The sequence below is a fragment of the Nomascus leucogenys genome, chromosome 2, assembly GCF_006542625.1.
Source record: "Nomascus leucogenys isolate Asia chromosome 2, Asia_NLE_v1, whole genome shotgun sequence".
Lineage (NCBI taxonomy): Eukaryota > Metazoa > Chordata > Mammalia > Primates > Hylobatidae > Nomascus > Nomascus leucogenys.
In genome coordinates this window covers 81,150,073-81,162,630 of record NC_044382.1, presented here as the reverse complement: position 1 = coordinate 81,162,630, position 12,558 = coordinate 81,150,073, and the positions used below count along the sequence as shown (strand labels likewise).

General features: G+C 47.6%; 1 protein-coding gene across 2 annotated transcripts in view; it reads left to right on the top strand.

Moving 5' to 3' along the window:
* The window catches only part of PRKCB (protein kinase C beta), a 385,488-nt gene that overhangs the window by 209,599 nt on the left and 163,331 nt on the right, over positions 1-12,558 (top strand). The window lies entirely within an intron of this gene.

The window sequence follows — 12,558 nt, the reverse complement described above, 5'->3', positions numbered from 1 at the left end:
GAGTTTGCAGTGAACAGAGATCAGGTCACTGCACCTGGGTGACAGAGTGAGACTCTGTCTCAAAAAAAAAAAGCAAAAGAAAAAGAAAAAAAAAGAAAACGCTGAATTAAAATGAGAAAATGAGTATAATTTTTGATATGGGAACTGGTTACACAGGTGAACTTCCTTTGTGAGAATTCAAGCTGTAAGATTATGATTTATACACTTTTCTCTAGATATATTATACTTCCTATACTTTTATTATTTAAAAGTTTGTGATAAAAACTCTAAATAACTAAAAACAAAACACCAGTGGGTTAGAGCTACAGATATTGGTGTAAAGCAGAGGTTGCCAAACTGGCCTGCTGCCTGTTTTTATAAATAAAATTTTATTGGAACACAGCCACATCCATTCATTTCTATATTGTCTATGGCTGCTCTTGTGATACAATGGCAGAGTTCACTGCGTAGTTGTGACAAAGCTTGTACAATCTGCAAAATGTAAAATATTTGTTCTCTGGCCTTTACTGAAAACATCTGGCAGCCCTTGAACTAGAGGAACATCTATGGTTAAGTGAAAGGGTTAGGTTGCATAAAAATATATTTAGTATGATCTCATTTTGAAGAAATAAGCAACAGCAACTGACACCTCCTAGGTGTGAAGTTTTGTTTGTATATTTTATAACCTATGTGTGAAGAAAGGTGTGGAAGGATACCAACCAGGTTGTAAACACTGGGATCGCAGCAGGATTGGGAGTGAAGAGGCTGTGGCGGTGAGAGGGATTGTGTTGTGTCTCTATAGTTTTCATTACGTTTCACAGGTTGATTGCGATACATATAATTTCTGCAATTTTTGAAAAATAAAAACATAAAAATCTCCAAATAGGAAAAATGAACAGAAATAAATTGTCTCAACAACAATAGCAGAAAAAAAATGAATGGATAATGCCCCAATGATGGGGTGTTGGTTGCTTGAGGAGGGTTGTTGGGTGGTTCTCAGCTTGAGCAGAGCTGGGCCCAGGCCCTGTCTGGGTATTTTTGAGTTTTTCTTGTCACTAGCTTCCATCTTGTGTAGCATCTGCCTTGTGAGCTGGGCCTGTTCTCCGAGTTTCATGGTGTTTGATGTTTTTTCCTTCTTGCAGCATGGTCGCTAGCATCATCCTTGCTGAGTCGCGTATGTTCTGGGAACCACCTCCTCTTCTCTGTGCCTCTCGCCTGGCAGGTCTACGCTAAACTGCCCCCTGCCCTCCCAGGCCCACCCCACCTCCAAGTCTGAGTTCTTTGACTTAAACTTCAATCCTGTTTCCCATGGGCTGTGGCTTCCCAACCCTCAGTTTCAGTCGAAGCTAATTTTTTTTTTCCAGAAATCACTGTGGGCCCTGGCTGCTCTGGGTGTGGTCTGGGGACCAGCTGCATCCCGTCAGCATTACCTGGGAGCTCGTTAGCAATTCGGGATCTCAGCTTCCCCTCCAGGCCTGCTGAATCAGAATTTGCAATTTAACAACATCCCCTGGGGATCTGGATGCACTGTAACATTCGAGCAGCTCTGCTGCAGAGGATCGTGGTGAGGCGGGAAGAATGCGTCGTTTCCACTAGATGGCAGGCCTTACCTGCGCTTGGCTCCTGCGCAGACCACCACAGGTGGACGTGCCAGGGGTGATGTGAACCTCCAGCCCTGTGTTGGCCATGGCATCTTACCAGTCATGAAGCTTGGGTGTCAGTCCCACCAGGGCCGGAATCCTCTTTCATTGGTGACCTGCACCTACCTGCATGTCCTGGCTTGGTGCAGCATGAGCTCCTGGCTTGAGCCATTTGTGTAAAGTGACCCAGAGCCATTCTTTCTTCCCTGCTTTGCCTTTGTCCTCTACTGCCTGGAAGGTGAAGGCATGTCTCTGGGGAGCTTCCTAGTCATTAGCCTCTGCGTTGCTTTTCTGGATGGCTTGCTGCACGTCTCTGCTAATTTTAGGCCAACGTGGTCTATGATTACAACGGTTTTGCATGGGCTTTGGAGTCAGGCCTGGGTTTGAATCCTGCCTTTCCCACTCCTCCAACAAGTATTTGTTGGGGGCCTCCCGTGTGCTGGGCACTGCTTATAGGCAAGGCCCCTACGCTCATGGCCTCTGCCTTCTTTCTAATGATGGGAGATGAAGAGGAAGCAAACAAAACACTTTGAGAAAACAAGAAAGACTATCAAGGAAATAAAATAAAGTGGCATGATGTGATAGAGGGTGGCCAGTGGGCTGAGTGTGATTAGCAGGGATAATGGCATTTAGTTGAGACCTCAGGGACCAGCAGGAGGGAGCCAGCTTGATGAAAATTCCAGGGAAGAGTATGCCAGGCAGAGGGAGCGGCAGAGGCAGAGGCCAGACGGAAGAGTGAAGCAGCAGGCTTGTGAGTGACAGGAACTGACAGCCGGTGGGTGTGACTGGAGCCTAGGGATGGGGAGGGGCAGGTGATGCTGGAGGAAAGGCAGGGACAGCCAGTTAGGCTTTGTGAGCCCCATGGTGGGCTTGGTTTCTTTCTAAGTGCGTGGAAATTTAGATCCCAGGAGTATCTGAAGGACATCATGCAAGGTCAGTGTGTTTAGGCCCCACAATCACCCAGTGGGGGCAGTCATTTTGTTTTTCTCATTTTACAAAGGAGAAAACAGAGCCTTAAAAAATCTGAGCCTGGTGTGGTAGCATGTGGCCATGGTCCCAGTTACTCAGGAGGCTGAAGCAGGATGATCAGTTGAGGCCACAAGTTTGAGACCAGCCTCAGCAACACAGTGAGAAAAAAAGTCTTAAAAATTAGCTGGGCAGGCAGGGTGCAGTGGCTCATGCCTGTAATCCCAGCACTTTGGGAGGCCGAGATGGGTGGATCACAAGGTCAGGAGTTTGAGACCAGCCTGGTCAACATAGTGAAACCTCATCTCTACTAAAAGTACAAAAAAAAATTAGCTGGGTGTGATGGTGCACGTCTGCAGTCCCAACTACTTGGGAGGCTAAGGCAGGAGAATCGCTTGAACCCAGGAGGCAGAAGTTGCAGTGAGCTGAGATTGTGCCACCACACTCCAGCCTGGGTGACAGAGTGAGACTCCATCTCAAAAAATAAATAAATAAAATAAAATAAAAATTAGCTGGGCATGAAGGCATGCACCTGTAGTCCCAGCTACTTGGGAGGCTGAGGGGGGAGGATGACTTGAGCCCAGGAGTTGGTGGCTGCAGTGAGCTATGATCTCGCTACTGCACTCTAGGCTGGGCGACAGAGTGAGACCCTGTCTCTCCTTCTAAAAAAAAAAAAAGAAAAAAGAATTTGAGCACCTGCCTCTAGTCACTGAGGCAGTGCATGGATGGAGGAGGCTGGATTTGTACCCTGGGTCCATCTGTCTGGCAGGTTCTAACACATTAGGTCAGATGTTGGAAAGATACAGTTTAAGACTATGAGACATTGGAACATAAGAAACACCCAGCATGCCAGTGGGGAGAGGAAGGAGATGGTTCAGCACTGGTAGTTCTCATAGTCTTATCTTTCAGTGGCTTTAGGGCACAGGTTGGGACTGGTTTAGCCTCAAGGTCTTGGAGAAGACCCGCTTTTCATTTGCCTGTTGCCCCAGCACTGTGGGGTCAGAATCTTTCTTGTGATCAGAGTTTAGAGAAGGGAGGTAGCAGTGGGCTGGAGGCATTCCAGGTAGCTCCCTGGAGAAGGCAGGAGAGGCACAAGTTAGAAGGGTGAGGGAAGGGAGGAGAGCCAGTGGCTGACGCTTACTGAGCCCTTGCTGTGACCCCAGCACAGTGCTAGCCATCGTGGGGCACAAAAGCCTGTGCAAGATGCAGTCCCAGCTCCTGAGCAGCCTTGCTGTCTGGTTGGGTTTCATCTGCTTTACCACTACCAACGAAACCAAGGGACAGACACCTCTTACTGATAGTAACCACCAGGCACTGGGCGAAGCACATTGCTCAGCCATGTCGTGTAATCCTATCAACAACCTGTAGTCCCAGCTACTTGGGTGGGAGAGAGTTACTGATGGCATCTCCATTTTACAGATGGGGAAACTGAGACTCAGAGAAAGAGGTTAAATAACTTGCCCAAGCCACACAACTAGGAAGATGTGGAGCTGGGACTTGAATCTAACTATGCCATTCCAGATAATTAGGCTCTTGGACACCGTCTTATCCTGGCACTAAGTATATGAGTGGAGTGGTGATGATACATGATATTAGTAGCAGCCACCTTTACTTCTTTCTTTTCTTTTCTTTTTCTTTCTTATTTTTTTTTTTATAACAGAGTCTCACTCTGTCGCCCAGGCTGGAGTGCAGTGGCACAATCTCAGCTCACTGCAACCTCCGCCTCCCTGGTTCCAGCGATTCTCCTGCCTCAGCCTTCGAAGTAGCTGGGACTACAGGCATGCACCACCATGCCCAGCTAATTTTTTTGTATTTTTAGTAGAGACAGGGTTTCACCATGTTGGTCAGGCTGCCTGACCTCAAATGATCTGCCCACCTCAGCCCCGCAAAGTGCTGGGATTACAGGTGTGAGTCACCGTGCCCAGCCACAGCCACCTTTTCTAAAACCCTTCCAAATGCCTGGCCTTTGCTAGGAACTCTATAAGCATTCCTTTGGGTAATCCTCCTAACAACTTTTGCTATTATCTGTAGTCTTTCTCTCCATTATATGGTGAGGAAACTGAGACTTTGCTTCATGTGAGTCCGTTTTCCCCAACGCTTCCTGCTAGCCTGTTTTGCTCCTTTGGGAGTATGAGAGTCAGTGTTTGCTGGACTGTTAGGCTGAAGATGATAACATTTCTTCAAATTGGCCTGGATTTTGTTTGTTTGCTTGTTTTTTTGCAGAAAGACAGATTTCACTGGCCAAGATCTGCCCAAGAGGCTGAATAAATTCCTAGGTTGTGAGAAGCAGGTGGATGGAGAAGACTTTCTCTCCAAACCTCACTGGGTTAGGACCAGAGAATGGGTTATGGGAATCTGGCAACACTGTCCCACCCTGGACCTGCACCATTTACCACTACTCTGGCACACCCGGACCTGCACCCTTAACCACTACCCTGGCACACCCGGACCTGCACCCTTAACCACTACCCTGGCACACCCGGACCTGTACCCTTAACCACTACCCTGGCACATCCGGGACCTGCACCCTTAGCCACTACCCTGGCACATCTGGGACCTGCACCCTTAACCACTACCCTGGCACATCCGGGACCTACACCCTTAGCCACTACCCTGCACATCCGGGACCTCACCCTTAACCACTACCCTGGCATAACCAGGACATGCGCCCTTAACTACTACCCTGGCACTTCCGGGACCTGCACCCTTAACCACTACCCTGGCACATCCGCGACCTGCACCCTTAGCCACTACCCTGGCACATCCGGGACCTCCACCCTTAACCACTACCCTGGCACTTCTGGGACCTGCACCCTTAACCACTACCCTGGCACATCCGGGACCTGCACCCTTAGCCACTACCCTGGCACATCTGGGACCTGCACCCTTTACTACTGCCCTGGCACATCTGGGACCTGCACCCTTTACTACTGCCTGGCACATCCGGGACCTGCACCCTTTACCACTACCCTGGCACTTCCGGGACCTGCACCCTTAACCACTACCCTGGCACATCCGCGACCTGCACCTTAGCCACTACCCTGGCACATCCGGACCTCCACCCTACCACTACCCTGGCACATCCGGGACCTGCACCCTTAGCCACTACCCTGGCACATCCGGGACCTGCACCCTTAGCCACTACCCTGGCACATCCGGGACCTGCACCCTTAACCACTACCCTGGCATAACCAGGACATGCGCCCTTAACTACTACCCTGGCAAAACCGGGACACGCACCCTTAACCACTGCCCTGGCACATCCGGGACCTCCACCCTTAACTACTACCCTGGCACATCTGGGACCTGCACCCTTAACCACTACTCTAGCATCATCCAGGACCTGCAGCCTTAACTACTACCCTGGCCTGTCTCCTTGAGTGGCTCAGGGAACGTCTAGAAGCTGAGAGAAAGAGAGGGATAAAATCAAGTTCACAGCAGTATCCTAAGAAAGTGTTCTCATTTAAAAATGCAAAGATGCTCACAGAGTGTTCAGGTTACACTGGAAAACTCCAGAAACAAAGTGGTTTGTGCACATGGGAGGAAGCAGAATCAACTTCCCACCTTAGCATTGTGGGAATAGCCATTGTGGCAATGGGCTATCCCATACATAGCCCATGAGGCCCGTATATCACTCAGGGAATCACAGTCACTATGCGCATCATGGAATAAGGGATTTACTGTACATGTTAGACCTTATGCAAGCTTGGAGATGCTGGAGACAGGAAGATCTGGAAGGGTGAATTGAGAATCAGAGGAAGAGCAATGGTGCAGGTGGACAAGTTGGAGTTGGTAGGGGATCCAAGAAGCCAAGCACGTTGAGCTGCTGACATAGATATTGATGAATTTCATGAAGCTTCTACAGGCACTGGTTTCACCCTTGGGTAACTCAGTACAGGTATGTCAACAGCCTTCCACTTATTCAAAGATGGTTCATAGGTGTCCCAGAATCTTTTAATTCCCAAGTGAGGCAGCCCCAACTCCTTCAGCCATTTACTTTCTAATCCCTAATCCACAGCCCACAACCTCAAACACATGATAGGGCCATCACTGATGTCAACCCGGAACTCTTCCTAGACAACACTCCAGTTGGAGTAGCTTCCTTATAAAGCAGGGTGCCCAGAGTGAAAGAGAATCCCCCTGTGTTGCTGAGGGGAGAATGATCGTCACTTTCCTTGTTCTAGATCAGCTGTTTTCAAACCTTTCAGCTTCCAGCCCATCTAGGTTTTATGTAACCCACACACACACACACACACACTGCACAAACAAGCACAAACTCACAAACACACACATTGCACAAACAAGCACACACTCACAACCAAAACCAAACTGCCATTAATGCTTACCTCTATTTATGCTCACCACACACTCTGATACATTCTCCTCTCTTTTGTGGCCCTCTTTTCTGTTCATTTCCATTCTACTTCTTTTAAGAAACCCTTTAAGGAAAATGCTCTTACTCTGCAAATTGATTTCACTAACAATTGGCAAATGTGTCATGACCCGCTGCTTGAAAAACACTGTCCTAGACAACAAAATTCTCTTTCTGCATCCTGAGATGATACTACTCTTTTGGGGGGTCTGGGGGTACCACCAGCCACATTGCACTGTTGACTTATCTTGGGTTTATGATCAGTTAAAGCTCTCTTGTCTATCACATCAGGTGCTGCTAGCCTGCAGGTCCCACATCCTTGTGCAAGATTTTTTTTTTTTTGAGACTCCAGGATGAACCCTGATGCATTTGATCTTGTAGGGTTTGGCCTTTTGCTCCACGGCCAGGCTGAGAGCTTTTGGGTCTTCCTGTTCTTGTGCCGAGTGTCTTCCGGACATCACCTTCCTCACACCATTCTCTGTGCCACTTGTTCTGCCCTCCTTACTTTTGAAAAGATAGTTTATTACTCATAGTTGCCATGAGGAGCGGGCATGCCACTCCATGCAAGGCCACACAGGGAAGCAGCAGGGTCTGCCAGGAGGCAGAGGAAGCGGGAAGAAAACGTGGCAGGAGCATTTGCTGCTGTTTCTGTGAGAAGGAGCAGGTAGGGCGGGAAAGCAGCCTTAGGGCTGGCTGGTTTGAATGATCTAAGCAGACTCTGGGTGTAGAGGCTGTCTCTCTAGTTGCCTGGTACCTGATACCTGTTGCTTTTACCTGGGGTAATTAGCGCAGGCTGGCCCAGAGTGTAAGAGCCCCTTGAAGGAGTTGGTTGGAAGTTTGGGCTTTGGATTGGTTGGTTTGCATATGAAAGGTGAGCTTGCAGGTGAGTTCTTTACTGTCTCTAGGAATGGGCTAGCCCTGGAACAGACAGTTTCTCCAGGGTCAGCAAGGCTCTGAGACACCAAAGCATCAGAAATACAGAAAATAGAGCCAGGTGCAGTGGCTCATGCCTGTTATCTCAGAGACTCAGGAGGCTGAGGTGGAAGAATCACTTGAGGCAAGGAGTTTGAGACCAGTCTGGGCAACACAGTGAGACCCCGTCCCTAAAAAAAATAAAAATAAAATTACCCAGGCATGGTAGTGCAGCATGCCTGTAATCTCAGCTACTCAGGAGACTGAGGCAGGAGGATCAATGAGCCCAGGAGTTCAAGGAAAGAGGCCGAGCACAGTGGCTCATGCCTGTAATCCCAGTACTTTGGGAGGCTGAGGCAGGTGGCAAGTGAATCACCAGGTCAGGAAAGGGAGACCATCCTGGCCAACATGGTGAAACCCTGTCTCTACTAAAAATACAAAAATTAGCTGGGGGTGGTGGCGGGCACCTGTAATCCCAGCTACTCAGGAGGCTAAGGCAGGAGAATCGCTTGAACCTGGGAGGTGGAGGTTGCAGTGAGCAAGCGAGACTCCGTCTCAAAAAAAAAAAAAAGACATAAAATTAATAGACCTTAGACTATTTTATTTAATTATTTTATCAAAATAGTATAGGCATAGGGTTAAAAATGCCAATGTGCATTGGAGAGCTGAGGATGAAAAGCAATGTCCCCTACTTGAGCTTGCATCAGAATCGTCTAGAGAGTGCCCCACCCTCAGAGTTTCTGATTCAGTAGTTATTGAAGAATGAGAATTTAAATTTCTAACAGGTCCCCAGAGGATGATGGTGTGTTCACACTCTTGTTACCAGAAAGGGGTCCCGATGCATACCCCAAGAGAGGTTCTTAGGTCTTTCGCAAGAAAGAATTCGAGGCAAATCCATAAAGTCAAAGCAAGCTTATTAAGAAAGTAAAGGAATAAAGCATGGCTACTCCATAGGCAGAGCAGCCCTAAAGCTGCTGCCTAGCCATTTTTGAGGTCATTTCCTGATTATATGCTAAAAAAGGGGTAGATTTTTCATGAGTTTTCTGGGAAAGGGGTGGGCAATTCCTGGAACTGAGGATTCCTCCTCTTTTTAGACCATGTAGGGTAACTTCCTGACGTTGCCATGGCATTTGTAAACTGTCATGGCGCTAGTGGGAGTGTCTCTTAGCATGGTAATGCATTACAATTACTGTATAATGAGCAGCAAAGACGACACTTTTGTTGCCATCTTGGTTTTGGAGGATTTTGACCTACTTTACCACAGCCTGTTTTATCAGCAAGGTCTTTGTGACCTGTATCTTGTGCTGATGTCCTGCCTCATTCAGTGACTTAGAATCCCTTAACCTCCTGAGAATGCAGCCCAGTAGGTCTCAGCCTTATTTTACCCAGCCCCTATTCAAGATGGAGTCACTCTGGTTTGAACACCTCTGACATTCTGAGAACCATTGCATTGGAAGACACTATTTTCAACTCTTTAAACTCTTTCTTCAGGCTCTAAATTTTAACCACGTGCTCTGTCTCTCTGTCATTTCACTATTTCATGCCTCTGACTTCCTGAGAAGGTTTTAACTCTCTGATGTGATCCCTCTAGTTCTCTTCCCTTCACATCCAGCACAGGGTTACTGCCATTTGTAGTTCACTCATTCAAAAAAAAGTGATTATTAAGCATCTTCTACATGTCAGGCATTGACTTAGTCACTGGAAATTTGTCAGAGAACAAGCCAAAGTCCTGCCCTCATGGAGCTTATATTTTAGTGCAGGGCTTGACAAACTTTTTCTGTGAAGGGCCAGACAGGCTTTGGAGCTATCTGGTCACTGTTACAACTACTCAACTCTGCCATTGTAACACAGAAGTGGCCACAGTGTGCCAATGAATGAGTGCGGGTGTGTGCCAATAAAACTTTATTTACAAAAACAGGCAGGAGGCTGGATTTGGCCCTTGGGCTGTAGTTTGTAGACCTCTGTTGTAGTGTGTGAGAAGACAAAGTAGGTAAATAAGTAAAATACGAACAGTAAGCTAAGGAGAAAAAAAAAAAAAAAACCAGAAAAAGAGGATGGGAAGGACGCAGGAGGGGACTGGACCTGCACACTTAGGTATGATGGTAAGCAGGCAGTCACTGAGATGGGGACATTGAGTAAAGACTTTCAAAGGAGATGAAGGAGGGAGCCATGCATCTCCCTGGCAGTAGAGCATTCCAGGCACAGTAACAGCTGGTGCAAAGGCCCTGTGGCATGAGCTTATTCGGTGTGCTTGAAGAAACAGCAAGGAGGCTCGTGTGTCTAAGTGGGGCAAGTCAAGGGGAGGGAGCAGGAGAGGAAAGCGGAGGAAACAGAGAGGCAGCTGCTGAGGGCTTTGTGATCCTTGGGAGGGAATTTGTCTTTTCTCTTAGTCCAATGGGAATCCATTATTGTGACTCTAGTAGTTTTAATAGTTCCTTTAAGTTTTATTTATTTATTTTAGATACAGGTTCTCACTGTATCACTCAGGCTGGAGTACAGGGGCACAATCACTGCTCACTGCAGCCTCAAACTCCTGGCCTCAAGCAATCCTCCTGCTTCAGGCTCCTGAGTAGCTGGGACTGCAGGCACACACCACCATACCCAGCCAAATTTTTAAAAATTTTATAATAGAGATGGGATCTGGCTATATTGCCCAGGCTAGTCTCAAACTCTTGGCCTCAAGTGACCCTCATGCCTCAGCCTCCCAAAGTGCTGGGATTACAGGTGTGAGCCACTGCACCTGGCTATTTAAGTTATATATTTGCAACTCCATTTCTTGCTTTCCCAATGATAGGCAGTATCTCTTAACTTTCTCTTTTGTAGAGCATTTTTATATGCATGATATCATTTACTCCCTATGAGATAGATGTGAATATTGTCCCTACTCTGTAGAGGAGGCAACTGAAGCTCAGAAAGGTTAAATGACTTGTCCAGGTTCATATAGCTGATAAGTGCTGGTGCTGGAATTTAAACCCATGTTTGTCTTAATATGGAGATCTTAGCACCTATTTTATATCAAGAGACAATCCTTTAGGGATACTGGGGAAACCTGTGGCTTTTGGACAATAAATTAAAAACCCTTTCCCAAGAAGGGGAGCTGTGTGTGTATCAATCAAACAAAATGAGAACTATTCTGAGAGGGAGGAAAAGGCTCTTTTCTGTGGGAACGCTGACCAAGCCGTTGACAGCTCATTTATGTGATGCTGGTGCAGTATGACATTCATAGTACAAGACTTGCATGCAATTAGCACGAATCGTTCTAACAGTCTCTTGAAAACATTTGGAATTTTCCCTCTGTCTGGCCTTGTGCATGATGTAAACATGGCTTTATTTAGTTGGTCATCCATCCCAGAATAGTGTGGTCTGCATCTGTCTGCATCACTGTGGTCTGATTGAGGTCTTGTTTTCCTGGAGGGCAGAGACTGTTGTGTAGGCTTGCTTTGTGGATCCTCCTCCCCCAGGATAATTTGCCTCAAACCCGATGGCAGCCTCTCTCTTTAGCGCATGACAGTTTCTCCAAGTGTAAGCCGGGGTCCCGTTAGTATGCAATGCAAATGAGATGCAAATGAGGGGCCCTCTTGGGCACAGGCCAGGAGGCCAGAGCTCTGGGGACTTCTGCACCCCTCCTCTGAGTTGCCTAATGAAGCTGACAGTTCCTTTCACAATCATCTTCTCCACCCACCAAAGGCCTCTTAATGAGGGCAAAGCTGACTGCTCTGAAACCCTTTCAGACACCTGGTGATTGGAAGCTGGAGAGACAGTGAGCTTTAGATGGGCTGTCAGCCGCTGCTGAGTCCTCATCAGCTGCCTGCTGGGTTCTGAGAAGCACTAGGGAAGGAAGGGAGATGGCTCTGGAACTGACTGCTATTGTCTGTTCCTCTTTCCCTGATGAGCTGCATGCGGCAGCCACGGATGGCTGGGTTTGGGCTCTCACGTCGGCTTCTCTGGCCCTTGCTGGGTGCCTGCTTCAGCTCAGAGAATGTGGCTTCACAGGGATTTGGAATAAGAGCTGAGAGCCTGTTCCCCCCATCGAGGATCAATGCTCCTTTGATTTCATTTCTTCTTTCCAGACGAATCCACTGTCTTAACCCGTTGTTGGAGAAATCCCGACCTAAGCAGCCTTTCAAATTGGGGAAAGAAAAGTGAACCAATCTGAAATCATGGAATGGTTGGTGGAGAAGGACAAGTAGGCATATTCACAAAGAGCCAGCAGTCCCAAAGGATGTTCCAGTGCATCTTTCTGCTTTATTTCTTCTAGTTTTGTAGGGGTGTGTGTTGTGCAATGCTGTTTGCTTGACAGAATCCTTTCAGTCTCTCTCTCTCTCTAAATATAAATTTCCTGCACTACAACAGCCTACTAAGTGCCAGACGCAGTGCTGGGCTCTTGACCTGCATCAGCCCATTTTGTCTCCATTTACAAATGGGGAAATTGAGGCTCAGAGAGGTTAACTGACTTGCTCAAGGTCAACTGGGCTTCTGTGTGGCAGAACTGGAGTTTGGTCCCAGGTCTGTTTGCATCTAACACGCAGCCCCTTAACCACTTTGCCGAATTGAGAATTTGGGAATTAAAGTGGTGATTTCAACTCAGGGATGGGTGTGCTTTCTTTCAGCCTTGCAGTAAGTGCACATCTTCTTTCTCTTTTCCTCTTTGAAGCTGCCAGCCTCTTCCTTGGGGTTCTCCTTGGCTCT